Source organism: Emydura macquarii, unplaced genomic scaffold (genome assembly GCF_026122565.2).
Source record: "Emydura macquarii macquarii isolate MOO-44397 ecotype Brisbane River unplaced genomic scaffold, CSIRO-AGI_Emac_v2 contig_3220, whole genome shotgun sequence".
In the NCBI taxonomy this organism is placed as follows: Eukaryota; Metazoa; Chordata; order Testudines; family Chelidae; genus Emydura; species Emydura macquarii.
In genome coordinates, this window is record NW_027133357.1 from 5,776,983 (window position 1) to 5,795,341 (window position 18,359).

The 18,359-nt window shown below is 46.4% G+C and overlaps 1 protein-coding gene across 4 annotated transcripts in view; it reads right to left on the reverse strand.

Moving 5' to 3' along the window:
* PPARD (peroxisome proliferator activated receptor delta) overlaps positions 1–15,260 on the reverse strand; it is a 31,013-nt gene extending 15,753 nt beyond the window's left edge. The window contains exons 1-2 of one of the 4 annotated variants that reach the window (XM_067531469.1): positions 15,224–15,244; positions 10,678–10,766 (exon numbers count right to left, since the gene is read on the reverse strand). The gene's annotated coding sequence lies outside the window, so the exon portion shown is untranslated. Of the gene's footprint in view, positions 1–3,778; positions 3,889–10,677; positions 10,767–15,223 lie in introns of those variants that run through there. The other 3 variants (XM_067531472.1, XM_067531473.1, XM_067531470.1) reach the window with 3 other exon arrangements.
* Positions 15,261–18,359: the final 3,099 nt, after the last annotated feature.

Here is an 18,359-nt window from a genome sequence, read left to right on the forward strand (position 1 = left end):
TCAGCACATAAAATCCAAAGTTATTCCCCCCACATCTCCATCTTCTTTCCAACATAAGCCACCTACATCTCTCTCCAAGAACTGCAATTTGGGTTCAGGCTTTGAGGAAGTTTTTATCTGACTCAGTTCAACAAAGAAACTAGCCCTCTCTTCCACTTCCTTGCCTGGAGAGGGAAGACGTGTGCCACACCGACAGCTCACTTCTGCAACACTAATATTTTAGCGTGCTTTTGGTTGCCCCAGCTAACTGGCGAACTTGTCACAGCCCTGTCATCCTCTGACGGGATCCTTTGGGTTTGTCACATGGGAGGTGAAGGATAATTAAAGCCAGGGAGAAAGTTACATACAATTGAGATTCAGTCCGGCTAGTGCCTCTCTCTAGCTTCTAAGCATACAGAGCATAACCAGAAAGAACAACTTGGGGGGTTGACAAGGAAAAAGCCCTGATATGCTCCTATTGCAGTATCACAACCAGCAGATGGGGATTCCAGGCCCCTGGTATGGCATAGTGGGGGGAGATTCCCCTCCACCAGAACAAACTCATTTTAGATTAGCAACTGGACAAGGATAAAGTACTAGAGAGAGAGAGAGCGTGAGTGAGTGTAAGTAAAAGGGGGGTAGGTATTATGAGAAGGCCCCGTCGTCTCCAGGCAGCTTTGAACTCAAGACTCCTTCCTAATCTTCCCTAAGCCTCTCTGGTGAATTAGCCTCTCACAAAGCTGTTTCTTAGCCTGTGGGATGAGGTGTGGGGATCCACAAGCCCACAGTTAAAATAGCAGGGGGTGAGAAAGTCACATGACTCCGAATCAACCATGCTACTCTCTCCCCACATTCAAACATGCTCTTGTACCTGGAGTTAAAGCTGCAGGTGGATCCTCAAAAGCCAGCCACCCACTCTCCCTGCTTCCACAGCAGTCCCTGAAGCACCTAGCTACAAGAGTACCTCCTATTTGTACAAGACTGAAGGCTCAGGCAGAAGCCTGCTGGTTCAGGCTTCTCTTCACTGCTCCTGCAGCCCTCAACAAAGCTGCAACAGCATGTGCAAACTCACCTGTGAACCCCCTGCGCCAACCGAAACACTACAGAGCAAAGAGAGGGAGCCACAAGACCAAGGGGAGATCAGAGGGCAAACCGCGGAAAGAAACAAATGTAAAAACAGGAAACAGAGCCAGGTAACAGGGGAAAGTAGGTGGGCAGAAAGATAAACTGAGGCAGCTCTGCTAGGGCATGGAATAAGGGGAATAGAGGCTGATGTACATTTGCCCACCCATCAAAGGGGGACTTCAGCAGGAAGACACTGGGAACCACAACCAAAGATCAGTAAGCCATTCAGAAAGGTCTTAGGGGGCTCCAAAATAGAGGAAGCAGTTCCCAGCACCCAGGGTGAAATCCGGACCCCAATGAAGCGAATGGCAAAACCACCATGGACTTCAAACAGGACCAGGCTCTCCCGCCGGTTGTTAGTATCTGCAGCTCACAAGTGTGGTCTGAAGGCCGGGTCCAGATCATTAGCATCCAAATCTTGTGGCTAGGTTCACAGAATGCAGTAGCTGGAAAGTTCAATGAGGAAGTGCCCATTTCACTTGCGTCCTAGCGTAGGAGGAAGAATGGAGTGACGTCCCAGTTTCTCGCCAACATTAAACCAACGCAGAAGAATGCATCAGCTGCAAGTCATCATGAGAAAGGAACATCCACACAGGCGCATACACACAAAGTGCTGGAAGTCAGAGAGCCAGTGGCCATAGTGATGGGGGCAAGGAAGGGTTAGCAGTAACGAGGGCATCATCTGGAAATGTCAAGACAATTAATGACTGAAGTTCCCCAGATACAATTTTGTTGCTGATGAACTCAACCAACAGGCAATTTCTCTGCACCCACTGAGGCAGATACAAACACAAACAGCTCTCCATCCAGGAGCCCAAGTCTGACAGTGTATGCATGCATTCAATTACAAGATTTACATAATGCATATGCACCTGCTTTCTGCTTTCAATGTCAGAGTCTAGGTCCCTCCCCACCTCTGTTCCCTACATGATGGGGAACTCCCGCCAGAGCCGGGTGACAGTCAGGCCCTAACCTCCTCCTGAAGTGCAGTGGAGCTAGTAATGAAGTTCCCCTTCTCAAGCAGAAATTTCTTTCCTTGAGACTAAGGAGAAACCCAGGAGTTAGATGACGAATCAGGGTTTAAAATAGAAGGCAACCGGTGCTGGGAATTGTGTTCATTTGAATAAACAACCAATAGCAAGATACCCACACAGGGTCACAAGGAGCTCCTGTGTACTTAGATTGTAAGCTCTTTGGGGACAGGGACCGCCTCTGTTCTGTGTTTGCACACAACCAAGCACAATGGGGCTTCGGTCTGGGACTGGGGCTTCGAGGCACTATGATAATACAATAATGTGCGTAGTATGTGTTATAGATGTTCTAGAAAAAAACAACTACAGACAGTTATTTCTGTAACACATGGCACGTACTGAGTCCATGACAGCGTGTGGTGGAACAAAAAGGGTTTGACTGGCACCTGTTAAAGATGACTTGCAGAAGTTCCTTGAATAAGGTGCCCATCCCAGATTCGTGCTGATAAAACCTTTATACCACTTCAACATGTATTGCCTTGCTATATACAAAGTTGTAAAAACTGAATAAACAAACTTCCTTAAGCTAACAGGGTGATTGATGTAGGAAAGGTAACTAAGGTACAAAAAAACAGCATGGACAAACAAAAACGCTGTATGTTGGCTTTTGTTCCTGTAACTTCAGGACACTGCCTTCTTTAGCTAATGAATTCTCAGCAAAGTCTAGCATTTATCACCCCTTTCACCTACTTGGAAGTCATTGCCAGGTTACACATTACAACAGACAGCATTGAAGTGGCAACCACTAGAACTGTTAAAATTAAGAGACCTTCTTTCAGCATTGCCATTAGACAGCCCTCTAAAGAGATGAAGCTTACTTGGCACGTAAAGTTTCAGTCCTTAAAAGAATCTGTTGGGACATTAAGTTGTTAGTATCATCAAATTATTCTAGTTCTGGGTGCTTTTCTTGCTCATAAAACCACAGATATTTAAAAGAACGGACTGGACATTACAAGAGTCTGAAAATCTGCAATGAGCTTCATTGTACATCAAGCACAAGCACATTAACATTATAAGCTGCTTACTGCTGCACACTACTAATGGTAGCATAACATACTATGAGGTAGTATGTCAAAACCCTACTTAAGAGCTAAGAAATAGCTACTGAAGTCCCTTAAGTGTCTAAATATAACCCGTCAAGAAAAATAATTCTTTACATCCATATAGCATTTGCTTTGAGATTCCCTCAAGAAAAATTTACAAACACTACTGAACTGAGTTTCACCAGCCCTCTGGGAAGTACGTCAGTATTATCCCCATCTTATAGATGAGGAAACTGATGCACAGAAAGTTTATTGGCCTGATTTTCAGAAGCCACAAGCATCAACAACTCTCACTGATTTCAGTGAGCGCCACGGATGCTCAGTGTCTTTCGAAAGAAATCACTGCACTAGTGACTTGCCCAAGTATCACCCAATGTCAGAGCTAAAACTCAGGAAATTCCCAACTCCAAGCTTCTTTTAGAGTTTAGACCCTGCACTAAACAGCTGATATGAGAACCCCAAACCAGACAATACCGCCTCTGGAAAAAATCCAACTATGTGTACAAGAGACCTCAGCACCAGAAATCACCACACCCATTTCCCTTTAATGTTACTAAAAAAAGAAAAGAAAAAGCCATGCAGCATTTGTCATATGCTCACCTAAGGAAGAGAATCAGCAGCAGAGCTCTCACTCTGCCCTTAACTCCTACACTATGCCCAGAGGTTGAAGGGGTTTCAGAAGAGCACTTGAGTTTGTGTTCGAACCTGTTCCTCTGCAGAGGGCGAACCCTGAGTGCAATCTGCCACCAACGCAAGCAGACTGGCGGGTCAGAGAAACTGCAAAGCCACTTCCCCATCGAGAGGTGTACTCGAGTTCTTTGACCTTCTCCCCAGTACGGCTTTATGATACGTTTAATCTGGCTGACGTGACGCTCGAGCCCAGACAGGAAGAAGCAGGGAGCTGCCTGCACGGCAATGATCATGTTACTGCCAATTATTCAGACACATGTGATGATGGGGCACAGGAGCTTTCCTCACTCATTCAGAGCGGATACTTGCCAAAATGAGTCACAGATCTGCTATATGTTTTGCTTTGTTTTATTTAAATTCACCCACTTCCTGAAAGACTCCTTTGAAACCAAAATCAAAGTTGTGCAACATGCTGGATTTTCTCCTCCTTCATAGTGGAATCGAAGTGGGCCCCGAGGCCATGACACCACATTTCCTTCCAGGTTCAGAGAAGCTAATGGACAGGTTCCTGAAAGGGCTCTTTGCTCTCTTCTCTTGAACTGGTGTTCACGGCTGGCAGGCGGTGACAGAAGTGAATCATGCTTCTTGGACCCACGATCCTAGACGCAAGAAACACTGCACTGCTTGCCAGAAGTTACTTTTTTGCCTTGTGGTTAAAAGATCTTTGGCAGTTCAAGCATTCCCTGGGTACACAAGGCTAGAAGTCCCCACTGCAATTATGAAATCACAATAAATTAACCCTAAGGAGGGGTAATGCATGAGTGTAAAGTACTGCAAGATCTTGAGATGGCAGTTACTCAAAAAGTTTAATATTTCTATAGAATTGTCCTGTGTCCATCTCCAAACACCTTCCATCCAAGGAACTCAGCTCCCTTAATGAACTGAGCTTCACAAACACCCCTGTTCCAAAGAGCGTTATCAGAAGGGTGCTGTGGATGAATGGAGTGAGGAGTCCAGCACTGCCAAGTTCTTATCCAACCTCCTGCTGTGTGGCCTCAAAATCAAGTCACTTCACTTCTCTGGGTGAAAAGTGAAGATAATGCTGCTCCGCTGGAGAGAGGTAGTTAAGAGTGGCGGACTTTTGAAAAGGCAAGGTGGTAAATCAGTTCCAAATGTTGTTGTTTATTCCCACATTACAATAGAGGATAGCTATGGGACTTGCTCAAGGGCTTGCCCAAGAAGAAAGTTAGGGCAGTGACGAGAATACAAACCAGGAGTGCTTGCTCCATCCCCTGATCCACTAGACAGCCATGCCAGCAACAGTCGCCTCCCTCTTTACAAACCCAGAATACAGTGTTTCTTGAACCGCTGTTAGCAGTCATACAGTCTCAATACTAGCCTCACTGCTTATTACATTTGTCCTCGATTACATTGCTCACAACGATGAGCGTGGCCAAGTGAGCAGTCAGCGGGAAAGGGACAGGAGGGAAAGTGTTTCACCAGAACAGAGACGGAACATTCAGAATAAGAGAGACGCTGCCAAGAAGAGGCGTAGACTGAAGGCAGCAGGATTCTTAACGGTGTTTGAAAATAAAGAGAAATATCAACGTTGTAGAAGATCTTAAATTAACCTGGTGTCCCCTTAGAAACAATTCCCTGGTAATTCCCTGGCATGGGTCGGGCAGCTCCTGTCTAGGTAGAGGACAATCAAGTGATCCAGTTGGTTGCACAGTCTCCAGTGCTTCCCATTTGTTCTGCTCGACAGCGTTCAGGGAGACTGAGAACTTCTGTCCGGCATCTGTTCACAAACTGAAGTACACCCCACGCTGCATGTAACCAACAGTCTCAGTCATTGAGTCAAAAAAGCAACATGACCTCCCTACTGTACTTTATGACAACTTAGGCAATGCGGAGTGTGCTCACTGTCACAGGGCTGGCATCCCACAGAGCTCAGAGGGACAGCAGTTCTACAACACTCATCAGAATAATACATTCACAGCTTCATACATAGCACTTCTCAAACATTAATGAGCCCTCACCACACTTCTGAGAGGAGGGTATCGCAACACAGGGACCTTCCGTGATTTGCCCAAGGCTAAAGAAGGTGTTAATGTCAGCAATAAGATTAGAATTCATGGGTTCCTGGCTCCCAGCCCTGTGCTTAGACCACTAGACAATTCAGGCCTCTGCCTCAATCTCACCTACCCACCCCTAAATTGCCAGCCCCAGTTATAGTGATATTTCATATTTATGGTGTGTTTCGCATATTCAAAGTGCTGTACAAATTTTAGCTACCATACTTTAAGCTGTAGTTTTAACATCTTCTAAATTTCTTCCTCTTTGAGAGGACAACAATGAGACCTTTTGGGGACCATGTGCCGGCCTTTCCCTAAAGCCTTGTGGGACAGGAAAGAAAGAGAGGGTGCTAAGAGATTCAAGCACCACAACAAAGCTGGTATTTTGAACCAAACAAACTTTCTGAAGTTCCTGTAGGCCCTTCACGTGTTACTCCCAGGCACTTGTTTGCTTACAACCTCCTGTCCTCACAGATCTGAACATACCATGTGGAAGGATCTGGTTTCAAGATCAGTAATTATAGAACGAGACTGTAACAGAGGCATTAGCAAGCAAAGCCACAACACTTCTTGAGGCAAACAGGCGATTCAGAGCACAACTAGCTCAACAAGATATTTGCATGAAAACGCCGGGAAGTGATCAGTGAAACAAATTGACATGCCAAGTGCCACCGTTCGGGTTGGACTCAGAGCGCCACACTCGCAAACTCATCCACAGCAAGTGCTGGGTAATGGCAATGATGCTCTGCATTTCAGAACAACCTCTCATCCAAGCATCTCATAGAGACTCTTATGTCTTAGATCCATTAGAAGGTAGGTGAACATTATTCCCATTTTACAGATGGAGGAAACTGAGCCTCAGACAAGAGACTGGGCAAAGATAGCAGAGCTGGGAATAGAACATAGGAGTCCTGACACCCATTCTTCCTCTCTAAATGCACAGACTTGATGAAGACACACACTTGATCCTGAGGGTGTTGAGTGCCTGCATTTCGCTGTGACTTCAGAGACAGATGTAAATGGATAGCAACTCTCAGGATTAGGCCCCACCACAGCCAAATAAAAACTAGTTCACAAGCCCAAGACAGTTACCATTTTAAGAGGTTTTATACTGTTCATTTTTTACTTTGCTGAACCAGTTCCACCAGTTACATAAGCAAACCAAGCAATTTTATCCACTCACCAGCAAGTAAAAGACATTCCCCATTACAGTCACCATTTCTGTGGGTCTAACAAAAGCCTGCAAGGTAAGGCTACTCCTTTTCCCTTCCTCCATATATGCCCCTCTTTCCTGGCCTCTGCTGCAGCAGCTAAAACAAAGAGTCCCAATTTTAGGTCCTATCCACTAATTAACAAATGGAGGAAAGCTTTCAGTCTAGATTTTATTAAAATTACACTTGTCACCAAAAACACTGCTGATTTTGGGCAGCAGCAGTTAAATGCTATTCTCAGGACTCTGCTGACACTGATTGATTATGCCTGTGCCCAAAGAAAGATGATTTAGCATGGCCAGGGAATGTACACACTGAAATTGTTAGAACAGAACCACAATGTTCATTTAGTCTCCATCGGAATCACAGGAGAGAAAAAGCACATCAACATTTGCCATAAGGATAAGGACATAGTCAATTACAAAACAATTACAAAACTTCCTGAGAGGGTGTCTAACTACTTTGTTACATGCACTACTGTGGAAGGAGTTTGAGAGGTAAGGCTGTTTTCTTGCTGTCTCTCTCCATATCTCTCCAAACACTGTTTGGGGCAGTGGGATTTTCTCCCGTTTTTAAAAGGGATGGCAGTTTTGTCTAACCAAACTTTCAGCTCTTCTGTTAAGTTGTTCCTGCAAAAGCAGCTTTGGCAATCAGAACAATCGCATAACAGCATTCTCATAGCGGCATATGTTCTTGACAGTCTGCATTTCTACACTTCCCAGAAGCACAGAGCACTAGGTAAAACATGAATATCTCACACAGCATCCCTGCGACTTAGATATTATCCCCATTCCAGAGATGCGGAAATGGAGGCACAGAGCTATTAAGTGCCTTGTCCAAGGTCACTGTCAGTGGCAGGACTCAGAGTAGAATTCAAGAGTCCTGACTCTCAGTTCTTTGCTCAAATCATCAGGCAATAAACCTCCCTCAAAGATACTAGCGCCAACAAGGATGTCAAGTAATGCCAACTGTTCTGTGGGCATCTACTAGCATGACAGTAAATCCACATACTCACCTGACTTGGATTACATCAGCCACCAGGTGATAACAAACAGCTTTCATGCTCTCACAACCTCAGCCAAATGTACTCAAGTGACCTAGAGGGGAAAAGCTCCGTAAACCACCTCTCATTCCTATCACACCTAGAAAAGCTTAGTTAACACAGAGTTCAGGCTATAGGTTCAACACTAATCTGGACTTCTCCAGAACGTGAGAGCTGAATTCCCAAAACACAAACAGTGGCAACACAGAACGTGCAGAATTAAGTTCCACATAACACAGATAACACACTCAGTTATCGCTATCCAGGAGCGACCTCTGGCACAGCTCAGTATCTAGAAATGCGTTATGATTAATGGCAGGGCTCTTGCCCCTTCCCTTGCTTTGCCACCAGCAATTAGCTTCCAGACAGCTATGCAAAATGCAGCTCAGTATCTCACCGATGAAATGTTGCTTCTGAATACAAGTTCTGAAACACTTTGTAAAAGTAGAAGAAAATGTGGAAAGGGTTGGGAAGTGCTGTATCTCAGTTACAGCATGACCTCAAGTTTACCCCCAAAACTGTACTCTAGGCCTTAAGTGACTTACAACATTTCCAGCCACGCTGCATGTATCTGTAAGTTTTAGAGCATTTTGAAATGCGGTCTTGAAACTGACATGCTCTTCTAGCCTCCCCCCTCTCCGTCTTGCAGTCTGTTTCTTGCTCTCAGCAGTTCTACACAGAACCACATTACAATCAAGTCATGGGGGGCAGTGTCTCTCATAGTCCTTTGACCCAAAGGCCCCAAATTTGCACCACTAATTCTACCCAGAACCCTGATATGGCACAGTAATTTTCAAAGTAATCTACCAGTACATTTTAGTGCTCTTTTAAAAAATCAGCTCTTAAACAGACATCTCTGCTAATCCTTAACTCTGGAAGTCGTTACTGCTCTTCCACGATTTCCAAGATTTCAAGAGATTATTGCAAGAATGGCAAGTAATACATTTTTGCACATTTCATTTGTAGAAAAGAACACTGCGGTTAAGTGCCTTACAGTAAATTGGCTATAACACCTCTCTCTAACCTGTGGCTTGAACTTCAGCGAGCTTGTCTCTACTGTGACCTAGGTAGACAACAATCCAAATCACAAATCAAATGAATCCCCTCACAGCTCTGCATTCAGAGCAAGGCACAGTTTCACTGACTGCAGAATGATCTCAGTCCTGAATGGACTGCCTCCCTCCCAATTTAAAGATTGCATAGAGAAGCTAACTGCAATTGGATCTACTGAGTAAAGGCCTCCACTTATCTCCTTTACTGCGAGTCCCTTAGTCTCTAAGAATGTTTGCAGATTTCCAATCCATAATTCAAAAGCCACAGCATATACATTTCCCATAACGTAAGACGTACTGTACAAACACAGTTGTGTCAACAAGAAATCCCAAGCAGTGTCCTAGAAAAAAGGATACCAATGAACATCAGTAAGCTATTTTATATAACAATGGCTTTATGATCAACAAAGCCTCAAACAGGATCATTACAAAATCCTGTCCACATTCTATATACATATTTAGAGGTTCATATCTTGAATGCTTAAAAAACAGCAGAACAGATGCACACACTTTACGAAAACTCACATTTTATTTTACACTAGCAAACTGCAGCTTGTTCAACTGTTACTTTGACGTGTGTTGTGGCAGAAAGAAATCAAGCCCACACACAATGTTTTGATAGCAGTGTGACTGCGCTGTGCTTCATGTGCCAACTCAGAAGTCTAGGAAGAGAACAGTTCTCAGACCACTTGTCCCATGATGTCCTAACAAACCCCATTTCATCTTCGCAGTAACTCAGTTGGTTTTGTCCCATGTAAAAGAGACCGTTATATAAGGATATACAATATAGATGCAGTAGTCAGAGCGGTGGGAAAATAGACAGAACAATTTATCTAAGCTTCTTCTACAACCCCAGCCCCCACCCACAATCTCAGAACAGCTGATGTTTCTGTTAAAATGCTGTGAAATTCATAGATTCTAAAGACGGAAGGGACCACTGTGATCATCTAGTCTACCCTTCTGCATAATGCAGGCCAGAGAACTTCCTCTAAATAATTACTGTTTAACTAAAGCATGTCTTTTAGAAAAACATCCAACTTTGGTTGAAAAATTGCCAGCGATGGAGAACTTACCACAACCTTTGGTAAATTGTTCCAATGGTTAATTACCCTCATGGTTAAAAATGTACACCTGGTTTTCAGTCTGAATTTGTCTAGCTTCAACTTCCAGCCATTGAAAATAGTTAATAATGATTTTAGCCTGTCTTCATTATACTTCAGAGATGAATGGGGACAGGCAATGTCACTGAGAGCACATCCATCTGTCTATGCACCCCATTAAATTTAGAAAATTATATAAACCTAATTGTAGAAACTGATTTGAAGGAAAGAAGAAAAACTTAAATTCTGCAGACACTAATAAGACCTCGAAAAAGTGTGGAACAGATCTTAAAAACCATAATTCAAACACTTATCCCACACTGAGTTTTTTAAATATTTGAAAGGGCAAAAGTCTTTGTAAACCACAAGCACATGAAGGGAAGGGTTACCTCTTTGGAGCAGCTGTCCCTGTTTACCTGCTGGTGAAAGCTACCATGTAGTTATCATATCAGCATGAAGAACTGCAAATTGAAGAAAACTGCAAGAGAACAGAAGACAAATTTCCACTGATGTGCATGAAGTCTAGCTATTTCTCTGCCACAGGAAGAACGAGGGCAGATCCAACTACAACTCTGAAGTATATATACACTCTGAAGTTTATATGCAACCCTATTGCATGCTCAGACTGTACTGTACTCAACCCCCCTGGTCTCGTGGAAGGCAAAAGCCTGAGAAGGACAGATTCGTTCAGAAGTTGCAGATGGGTATTAAAGATTCTCATGGTTTTTATGGATTGTAGTACAGCCACCATCAGCAGAAGTCATAGATCTCCAAGTTGGAATATCAACAGGTCATTGGTTCGAGATCAGGTATAATGTTGGAAGACCCTCATTAGACCTTCACCACTGATTTACTCCATAGGAAGCTATAGGCTGAATACACAGGACCCTAACGACAATGACAGTGGTATTAAAGACATTGATGCTTCTTAGAAATGCTGGGCATGAAAGGTAGAGTTTCCTTATCCTAGGTGCTGAGTGAGTGTCCTGACATGACTGGATTGAGAAGATGTGTGTATTAGAATTATACTTAATCTTACTCTTCAAGTGACTACTCCATTTACACTTACCAGTGACTATTTGGAGCAATCCAGTTGCTAAAACTCACAGATTCAACAGAGAAATGGCTCCTATAATGACCATAAAAATGGCATCATAACACTGAGAAACATATCCAAGCACAGAGTAGTGGAGCAACAAGCTGCAGGCTCTGGAGAAAATAGCTAACAAACAATTCAGATCTAGGGGACTTAGAGAAAATAGGGTTTATTTTTTGACACACCATCATGCAGAATAACTGGGTTTCATAACCAACACAAAGATTAAACAAAGATTCTGAGCATATGGATGCATTTTGAACCTTTGTACCCTTCCCAGTATTATTTGGGCTCAGCTGCTCCTCCAATCCAATGAGAAAACCCCCATTTCATACTAATACATCTTTCGGTATTAGAAGGACCACAAGCTTGCTGAGTGCCTGCAAATAAACCAGTTCAGCTATCAAGAGAAGGCTGGCTGAAAGGAAATTTCTTGATCCGGTCTGAAAGACATTTGAATACTTCATAATACTGTAACAAATCTGTAGCCATGGCTGTCACTATGCCGCATTCTATGGCCACGTGGAACTGCATAACGCAGAGACAGTCCTCGGGTCTTCCTAAAGCACAGGCCCCTTACTCCTTGAGGTAAAAGAGAATCTCCATTAACTATTCGCAACACAGAGCATTAAATATGCAGTTTGGTAGTTCTGATTCCATCCAGTGGAAGGCAATGGTGCACACAGGTAGTGTACTTAACAGTTCTGTAGAATATTTTTATGCAATGATCTCAATGTACTTTGCAGATAATAATTAAGTCTCAGGGGCCTCCTATAAGTATTATCCCCATCTTACAGGTGGGAAAACTGAGGCACGGAGAAGCGAAATGAATGCCCTCTCCTCTGTGAATCCTTTCACTTTTCAAGGTGATCTTGAGGTCCCTTCCAGATCTACATTTTTAGTTCCCATGATTTGCCTTTAGGTCTCCTAGTGAGTCAGTGGCAGAACAAAGAAAAGAGCCCAGGAATCCTGATTCCCAATCCTCTGCTTTAGCAGCTATTTTAAAATTAAGTAGAATAAATTGCCTCTGTAAACAGGACATTACAGTTGCAGAATATTTCTCCTGCTTCCTTCTAAACTGGAAAAGAATTATAACCTATGTCCAAGTCTGCAAGTTCACGGGCACACTTCCTTCATCTCCGCTACCAGTAAAACCCTTCCCAGACCCTGTAACACAAAGCTCTACAGGAGACCCAGTGCTGACACTGCCAATCAGAATGTGAGTCACACCCTGACTGCACATGCGTTATGACACCATCCAAACTCCAACTACCAACAGAGACAGACACAGGTTTGAAAACCAATATTAAAATCACTAGTTCACCTTGCTCTGCTCTCAGTCAAATGCCTGGCCATCTCCCATCAGCACCTGGTGCAAGGTGATATTTGCACTAACTCAACAGAGCATGGAAGGAAGCTCAAAGAACATCCCAGCTCCTCCCCAATGCTTCCTCTCTTCTTCCAGGTTGACAGGCTCAAACTATTATAGAAGAAACTCACCAAGCCTTAGCAGAGCCCACAGCACATTTGCATCTGGGGGCCGTCAACACGTTGTGAGAAAGTGAAGGAGTCATTAAGAAAACAAGCCCCATGGGGAGGACTAGTTGGCTCCAGCAATTGGAAATCAGCTATGGAGCCTTTCACATCAGGATCACTGGTTCAAAATCCAGGTGAGGAAGAACCAGAAATTGTTACTATTTGACAGCTGTCCAGAGGCCCACTGGAAATAAAGCTGGTGGGTCTCAGACCAGCCTGTTATAGGACAGGTGTCTGGTGACAATGACCACCACTGGGCTCCCTACCAACAAGGGATTAAGAAATACTTGGACCACACATACTGAATTCCCTTTCCACACACAGAGAGGATTCCTCCAGGTCAGTGCTGACAGTGGAAGGAGCCTGGGGGTGGGGAAGAGTCTACTGTGCCACTGGACCTCCTATACCCGCTCTGTGGTTAAGTAGAGATCTTCAGCCTCCATGGCTGTCTAGCAAGCCCCTTTTTACAAGGGCTCTGCCTATTACACAAAGATAAAATAGACCAGCTCCTGTTGCTAGCACTAAATCCACAAGACAACATACGGCCTCAGTCAGTTTGAGGGGGAGATACATGCCCACTGGTTTAAATCTGATCAGACAAGATGGGCTGTTAGTCATTCTTTAAGTTGTTTTAGTCTGCCATGGCAGACAGAGTCAATACAGGCAATTCAGCTACTAAACTACAGTCATACAAATTAATAATAATAAACAGGCTTTAGTAATAAGAATAAGGAAGAACTGTTGTGTGCTTAACGCACAGGATTAGAATCAAGAGATGCAGGTTCTAGCCCCTGCTCTAACAGTGACATTGGCCATTTCACTGCTCTGTGTTTCAGTTTCTCCATCTGTAAAATACATAGTACTACACAGCTACATCAAGGTTACAAGGCTTAATTCACTACTGTCTGTGAAGTGCTTTGAGAGCCTCAGATTGAAAGTGAGGAGAGCAGTTTTGTATGATTTGAGGGGGAGTCACTCAGCACAAGCCTTGAAAGAGCAACAAGGTCAGAAAGGCAGATTAACCAGCCTTTTCAACAGACAGGCAGGAGGAATTCTGTTAGGGAAAGAGGCTACACTTGGATGGAGAGAGCTTACAACCTCTGGTTCTGAGGTAGAGCCAATCACTGTAACACAAAGAAGTCAGCTGTTGCAGCAAGAGGTTGGGAGCTGGTCAGTGTGGAATAAAAAGATGCTCCAAGACTAAATCAATAAATGAGTAAGGAGGTGAGCAGTGACAAGAACCAGGTCTCTAATCTAGGGAGCTAGGAGGCTGTCTTGCTTCTTTATATTCCTTTGCCTTTCTTCTAAGAGTCTCCAAGCATTTTACATGTAATTAAATCAATCAATTAAAACTTGCAGCCTATCTGGGAAATAAGGGCTGTTTTTCTGCCCTCACCTACAAGCAGTTTCACCTTACTAGATTCTTTACTGCTGTCCCAAACATCTGTGGAACATTGATGCGTAGTTGTTATATTTCTGCCAGATCTCAACCCAGATATGGCTGCATTTCCTCGGTGGGCAGTGTGATCGCTATATATAGTTATAAAGTGCTTTGAGACTAGAATGGAGCGACGAGGAAGCGTCACCCTCATTTTATTCCAGGAAAATAAAGACACAGAGAGGAAATGAGATTTGTCATAGGTCACAGAGCAAGCCAGCGGAACCCAGGTGTCCTATGGCCACTGTCTCCTGCTCAAGCCACAAGATCACATCTCTGCCCTAGAGATGGGACAGAACCCAGGCATCCTCTCTCATCCATCCTCTGCTCTGACTACTAATCCCGACTCCCCCCTTCCCTCCATGGTTACAACTCTCCCTCCTCCGCCACCCCCCCGAACTTCCTGCGCTGCCATTGGCTTCAGACCCTCCATCTGCCTTTCAACACCTCGTTACCGGTGGTCACAAACCCCAGGATACTTCCCCACCCCATGACCCGCGCCAGCCCCACTTCCCTCGTGCTCCTGCTTCAGAGGGAATATGTGCAGGAGACCGGGCATTGCAGGCAGAGGGGTCTCCCTACGCCGGGGGGGCTGGGGGCTGCAGGCAGAGGGGCTCCCCCTTTCTCCCCTACTCCCGGGGGGCACTGCAGGCAGAGGGGTCCCCCCAACTCCCGGAGGGCCCTGGGGGCAGAGGGGTCCCCCATTTACCCCCTACTCCCGGGCGGGGCTAGGGGCTGCAGGCAGAGGGATCCCCTCCTTCCCCCCTTCTCCCGGGGGCGCGGCTGGCAGAGGGGGTCCCCTCCCCCCCATTCCCAGTGAGGCTGAGGGATCCCCGGGGGGGGCTGAGGGACCCTCCCCCCTCACCTGCTGCCGGGCGCGGAGGCTCCGACCCCCCCTCAAGCTCCAGCTCAGCCCAGAACTTTTCCCACTCGCCCCGCCCCGCACAGCACTAACCACGCCCCTCCGTCAATACGTCACACGCACCCACCCTGACGCCACCGCGTGACCAGCCCCGCCCGCCAATCGGCAGCGTCTGGGCTCGATTAGCATATCGCCACAGCAACGGCCCAAGCCCGCCCTCCCCCTCCCTTTGCAGGAGGAGCCACCGCCCTCAGCGGGGCCCGGCGCCCCCTGGCGGGCGCTCGAAGCAAAGAGAAGCCGGGAAAAGTCGGCGGGGCGGGGGGCGGGGGCATGCGCCAGGGGGATCATGGGAATTGTAGGCTGATAGCAAAGCATGCTGGGTAGGGAAGCCTGCGGGAGGGGGGTGTAATGAGTCTGTTAGAGGAGGGGCGGGGCTGAGCCAGCCCTAGGAGCAGACCCGCCTGCTGGCCTCCCACCCCTGGGGGGGGGCGGTTCCAATCCTAGCTGCAGAAGGGTTGGTTTGTGTCTGCACTGAGCCCAGGCCCCCTGTGCATCCACACATGGGTCAGCCTGGCTCGGGTCACCAGCGCTCAGGATCCTGGTGCCTACGGCCCTGCTGCAGGGGGCAGGTCACAACCCAGCTCCCGCTGAGACACGGGGCCAAGCCCCGTCACTGCGCAGTGTGGACGCAGCGCGTGCTGCCAACCTGCGCCTGGAGGCCAGCCCCCCCCACCCAGGGAGGCTACTCAGCTGGGTTTAAACCAGCCCGCCCCTCTTTTTGGGGGGGTTTGTCCCCCGCCCGCAGGCCTGGAGACAAAAACCGGGATGTGGATTCGGCCGGGGTGGGGGCCATTCGAAGAGCGCACCCTCTGCGTCCCTGCCCGCGTGAGCGTGTGAGGTCACGCCCGTGGGGACACAGCGGCATGCGCCTCCAAATGGCATCTCCCAGGCAGCGTGACCGTGTGTGCACAGTACGGTTGGCCACAAGGGGGAAAAATCAAAACCTGCGCAGAACAGACATGAAAAGTGAAAAGGATCCAACATTTTCCCTCAAAATTAGGGGCACATTTGAGAAAAACAAAGATTCGAGTGAAAATGGTTACGTTGGCAAAACACGTTTTTCATGTGAATAAATGTGACCAGCTCGTGTCCTCACAGCAGCAGAAAATGGCCTCTAAACATCAGCCCTCGCATCACCATCTCAGGCCTCTGGATGTGAACCTGGCATCACAACAGACATCGTCTTGGCTTGCTGTGAGCAGACGGAAGGATGGTCTGGTGGGTAGGGCAGCAGCCTAAGACCTGTGACAAAGAGTCAATTCCCAGCTCTGTCACAGACTTCCTGTGTGACCGGGGGCAAGTCACTCTTGGTGCCTCAGTGTTTTCCATATGTAAAAATGGAGATAATAGCCCTTCTCTGCCTCAGAGGGGTGTTGTGAAGATAAATTCATTAAAGTGTGCGTTCAGTGCTACTGATGAAAACGCACTATATAAGAGCTAGGTACTATACAACAACAGTCCATCCAAACTTCATTATGTTGCAGCAAATTGTCATCTCCTCACTATGGGACAGCTCAACATGATGATTATTGATATGAGCTGGGTAAAACCTTGTCTGGGGTGAGTTAAAATCCCATCCAGATTGACAGGTGTAAAGTCACCCTTCAATTGCCATAACTGTAAGCATAAGCCCCCACCTAAGAGACAAAAGGTATGTGTGAATCTGCCCAGGAGCTTGCGGCTGAGTATTATTTTGGGTAAGGAGTGTGTGTGGGAAAAGAGAACGCACAGCAACTGAGAACACCCAAGAACAAAGAAGAAGAGGCAAGAAAGCCAAGCAGGAGTCGGCTGTGAACATAATGGGACCCAGGAAAAAAACTAGCGAGAGAGAGAGAGAGAGCTTTTGGGTCTGGTGTTGGCTAAAGCAGCTTGGGGGGGGCTGTAAGTTAAGAAACTGCTCTTTTTGGGTCACGGTTCCTTCTGTGTTCAGGGCCACAGGACTTCTTGCATTCCTTGCAAATCAACAAAATTGAATTAAAAAAAAGGATCAGATTCCAACTGCAACAGCCCAGAGGCTTGAACTTTGACTAGCTGCTTGGGTCAAAAAAGGGGCAACATAATTAATCATTTTTATTACGGCAGTGCCCAGAAGCCCAAGCACGGTCAGGGTCATGTCCCCATTGTGCTAGGTGCTGTACATGCATCTAATAAACAACAGTCCCTGTCCCCAAAGAACTGGTGACAATTTTGTGAGCCCCAGAAATAATTCCCAGGATCGACTGATGTCCTGCCAGCAAAGGGAACATGGGGTTGGATTGAGACCTGACAGAGAATGGAAATGAGTTATAAAGATGCCAAAAGACTGTTATTCCATAGGATTTCAACCTGGGGGATCACTAATATGGTGGAGGTAGTGACCACCCTGTCCTTCCCCTCTTGGTAACAGGAAGGGGGTTTGGAGCAGAGCTAAGCAAAAGGTTCAGTCTGGTAAAGGTGGAGAACTCACAGCCGTGCTGTGCTTTTAAGCAGAAGACATACTCCACCCTTCCCTATCAGGCAACCCTGTGTCTGCAGGAATAGCTCTGATGAAGGATCTAGCCCCTTGTGTGCGAATCTGTGAATTTCTCACTCGAACCAGCCATACATGGGCTGATTCTTGGCTCTTTAAAAAGAAGACTAGTTTGGTGACAGAAGAGAGCATGCCTGGTGGGTTCTCTCAGGGAAGTCTATCGCCCTGCTCCTGCCAGGAGTGCTGCGTGAGCAGGCAGAGGGGTTTGCCAGTACAGTGAGCATTGCCGGATCAGGGCCTGCGCCTGCAGTGACAGCACGGGACGTGGCTGCATCAAGCTATGAACATGTTTTTGTGCGAGGTGCAGAAATGCTGGGGCACTGTGTAATGCACAAGCCTGGACAGGCCCCAGAGGATTGCAGGTAGCTCAGCCAAGGACCGTCCCTACACCACCACAGGGTGAGCTGGGGTTATCCACTTTGATTGTCTCTCAGCTGCTGGCCCACCCATCTGGAACAACGGTTTCTACACAGGTTGGGACCCCCAAGACTGGTAAGGGCTAGTCAAGGGTCTGCGCCCATGTGCCTTGCTCTCCTGCCCGGTTGTCTCTGAAAGGGCTCAACTAGAAGC